Source organism: Haplochromis burtoni, unplaced genomic scaffold, assembly GCF_018398535.1.
Source record: "Haplochromis burtoni strain Fernald_Lab_line unplaced genomic scaffold, NCSU_Asbu1 Contig_309, whole genome shotgun sequence".
In the NCBI taxonomy this organism is placed as follows: Eukaryota; Metazoa; Chordata; class Actinopteri; order Cichliformes; family Cichlidae; genus Haplochromis; species Haplochromis burtoni.
This window is the reverse complement of record NW_024582670.1, coordinates 420,394-424,908: the sequence shown is the minus strand read 5'-3', so window position 1 is coordinate 424,908 and position 4,515 is coordinate 420,394.

The window sequence follows — 4,515 nt, the reverse complement described above, 5'->3', positions numbered from 1 at the left end:
AGAAGAGGCGATAGGAGGGGCCTGTACGTGTGCTTGGTAAGAGCATAGGAATATGGGCGGGCTGGAGCTTCCCAGTTTAGACCAGCTGCTGGACGCCAACTCGGACTATTATGATGGTATCACAACTTTATAGTACCGGTATCAGAGTAAATATGTTGATTTTTCTTTGTTATAAGAGACACAGTCAGCTGTCCTGGGCTGACTAACTTATCACAGAATAAAATAGTCTTTATTAAAAGAAAACACGGTCAGCTAGTGAATTAGTACAGGGCAACCTGCAGGCTAATTTTATGCTATAATCTTTCACCAGAGGGTCTACACGGTTTTCTAATGCCAGCTAAATAATAATAACAAGCCATCTGTGCCTACAGGGTTACTAGAATTACCATTATAATTGATTACTTTCTTATGACTGGTTGAAACTGGTTTTCAGTCATTCCTGTTATTGCAGCAATCCTTACATATATAAAAAGAGACATCTTATTTGGTAAACAAGAAGTAATAGCTTACTAAATGTAGTAAGAAATATCATATGACATGTCCATTTTTCCAAGGGTGCAAGAGAAAAGAACATTACACTCTGCTAGACAGATGTACTGCATTGTAGAGAGTCAGTGGATGAGATATGAGAGATTTTCTGTGTCTGTCCTTGTGACAGTGGGGCTGAATCAGTCTGTTAGAGAAGATCCTCAGAAGCTGCACCTTGCTGAGGCTTTTAAACTCCATCATTAAGCTGTGTTTATTGCTGTTGCCAGTACAAGAGAAGTGAGCCACTGCAGTTGTGTGCAGCAAATATAAACCTCACTTCCATGGGATTTTGCAAAGAACTTGACCCGAGTCCACATTTAAATGTTATTGGGTTTGAGGCCTTTACACTGAGGCAACGAGGAATCTGATGAATTAAGGTCTGAGCTGTAAATAATACAGAAACAGAGGTAATTTCTTAAAATAACATTTCTCCTTATAACAATGATACAATAATACAATAATAATGAAATAAATAATACTTATATATGTATAACCAGTCCCACTGGAACCCCTGAAGCTTTTAACTCCTTCCGAGTGGTCATAGCTGTGTTGGCGGCCCTACCTCACCAATCTTTTTCTTACTCTTCTCACTCAGTATATGAGGATGGCTCTAGGCAGATTCAGACAAGTACCCCAGTGCTTCCATTTTTTAATGATGGATTTACCTGAACTCTGTGGGATGTCCAGTGAGTTGGAAATCTTTTGTAGCCATCTGTTTTCATTGATTCGTTCTCTGTGATGCTTGGGATGTTCTTTTGTCACCATGTTGCAATTGTGGCAGGAATACTGATGAACCAGAGACTGGACCTCACATACACGTGTTTTCGTACTAAAATCATTTGACAAACATCAACTGCACTCAGGTGATCTCTCATTACTAATATGACACTGCAGGAATCAGCTATCTGGACCTCTGTTGAATTGTTGTTGTTGTTGAATTACGTCGTTGACTTTAAAGGGGGGGTAATTTATGCAAAGTGTGCCTGGTTACACAAACTCAATGTTTAATGTGTTTATTTCAAATTAAAAGCTCTCAACCAATTTCATGGACAAAACCCTTTGTTTCTTAATCATATGCTTATACTGAAACATTTTTTCCTCCGTAGTGTAGAGGTTAACACATTCACCTTATATGCAAAACATCCCTGGTTTGAGATCGGGAGAAGACACAAACCCAATCTCAGAGGGTCACAAGCTTGTGTATTTTTAGTGGTGGTCTTGGTCAAATCAAATGTGTAGAACTAGCCACTGTGGCAGCCCCTTGGGAAAATAAAGAAGGAGCTAAAAGTACCATGTAGGAACTTGTTGTGGAGAACACAAACTCAAAAAACACAAAACAACAATGTGGCTCTGGCATTCACCATCTGACAACCGTTTATTAATTCACACATTATTCTAGGTGGGAGAGAGAGAAGGCAACCCCACAGGGAGAGAGCAGGAAAGAGAGTGAGATGACACATCAAAGAAGCAAAGTAGAAAAATATGAGGAGTTTAACGAAGGGTCTAATGAGGTTGGCACTAGAACATATGAACCAGACTGGCACAACAAATGTAAAGGTAAGGAATGTAAAAGCGTGCCTTGTATGTGTCTTGGTCACAAAGCAGCCCCCCAAGAGCCAGAGGCAGACAGAGAATCAAGGAGATCCCCGTCATCTGCAGCCCCCAAAAGTACTGACGACCCGAAACTACACATCTCAATGTGCCCACCCCAGCAGAACAGGGAGGGAGGCCCCAGGTGTGTTTTCTAATTACAAGTAAAAACTAAACAAAGCGTACTTTTTTTCCCACCACCACCAAGCGCCCGCTCTTGGGAGTGATTGTTGGGGGGTTTTCTGTCTATTAGTACTCCACAGATTGAGCTCTCTGCTCAGTTCAGCTACAGTTCCCACAGCGCTCTACAACGTCAGCAACCCAGCTGGTTCTCCGTCCATTTGGTCAAACACTCCCGTGCTCTGCCCCAGCTCAACGATCCACCCGTGACCCATTCAGCCCTGCAAAAACTATTTATCTTCTATCTAACAAAATATTTATCTATCAATCCCTTATCAATCTAGCTTGCTTTGGCTCGTGTTATAGCAGCCTCAATACCAAATTGTGAGTACTCACCTCTTTTAAAACAAAAAGTACAAAATGCTTCACATTTTTAATAAAACTGCACATTAAAGATAAATGTACTGTATTTTAACATTCAGAGACATGTGGTCTTATAATGGGAAAAAGATTAAGGAAAAGTTAACCTATAAATTTTTTTTCAGCTGTGGGTTAAAATAAACTCATTCAGTTAACCTAATAGACGGAGGAAGGCTGTTCCAAAGTTTAACACTTTAATCTCAAAAAGCCAGGTCGCCTCTGTATTTAAAATAAAAGCTTGGAACAGTTACGAGACCCTGATCAAATAATCAGACAATAGCTCTGTTCTACAGGCTGCACAGAGCCAGACCAGGTTGAGCTTTATATGTTTTTAATAAACTAATACCATGGTTCTTAGCAGAGCATATGACAATGCCAGCTGATGTAATGACTGACCTCTTTACAGAAGCTGTAAGGGCTGAACAGAAGGATTGTGTAAGGAGTGGTAAGACAGGCTGTAATAGAAAGACAAGTTACAGCTGTGTATCATCAGCATAGCAATGGAAGAAGGTAACTTTGAAGCTGTGAAGTAGATGACCCATTGGTAACATGTAAAATGAAAACAGAATTAGTCCAAGGATTGAGCCCTGGAGGACTCCATGTACTTGTGGCACACATAAGGAGATATGAATTGCGAAATATCCATCAGATAAGTGTGACGCAAACCATTTGAGAGTTCTTCCGGTGATGCCAGCCCAGACAATACATGTAGTTAAAATGCCACAGGGGTCAAAAAGACCCCTTGGTAGTTCTCTAAGCAGACAAAAGTATTGGGCCAGTTTGTCCGCCATGGAAAACTAAACCTGTGCTGATGTTAATGTCAGAGCAGGTTTGGAACTTTAAACTATAAGTCTGGACTTAATTTAAGCTGTAGAAGTGTATCGGTAGGGGGCAGAGTAACCACAGTAATGGGCTTGGACCCCCAAGACTCATCCATAACAATGATGCTGAGACAGATGGAAATGAAACTATTCACAGCTGGCTTTCTGATCCATTTATGAAATCTTTCTAATATTTGATCTTCTAATAATAGCTCTCTAATGTACTCAAACTGTCACTTTGGATGCACTACATCACTTGTATGATCAATGTGATCAGTGTTTAAGCATAAATTAATAGCACTACACCGCTTACATGCATGCTAGCATGCGCTACCAAAAATAGTGCTTTGTTCTGTATCTGACGATCGAAAGCTAAACCAGATCCACACCACTGAAGTTGCAGCATTTTTACAAACCAATTCTGGTTCATCCGTTTCATTCAACAATCTGCTTTCGCCCTTCTCATTCTCCGTCGCCGCCATGCTTTTTCCGCCATGTGCATATGAAAACAAAGACACTGCACATGCGCGTTTTTCCCATATTCTATTGCGATATTTCATTTTCTTATCATTGCCCAGCATTATACCGGTATTACTGGTATTACAAACAGTGTTTGTTGTTGTTTATTTGAATTCTGCAAAATGTCCTATGATTGTTTCGTTTATTTCTTTGAGAGTTAATATTTTGGGTATGGTATCTTTTTTTTTTTTTGAAAAATACAAGAGTAAAAGTGCTTTTAACATGTGCTTCAAAACTAAGTTTGACTGGGAACCTCAAAGCTCAATAGCCTGCATCAACAGAAATTCACTGCAGCCTATGTAATGTTTGATGCGTCATCATTTATTCCAGTCTATCTTGCAAATACATGTGTGTGCTGCAATGTCATGCACAAACACAAACTAGTAGATCCTTAAGATCAAACCTATGTCAAAATAGTGTCATTCTTTTGGTCCATTGGCCATCAAACAAAAGGAAAAACAAAAATCAGTTTTGAATGAAATGTACATTTGCTGAAATTCGGAATGCAGGGCTTTTG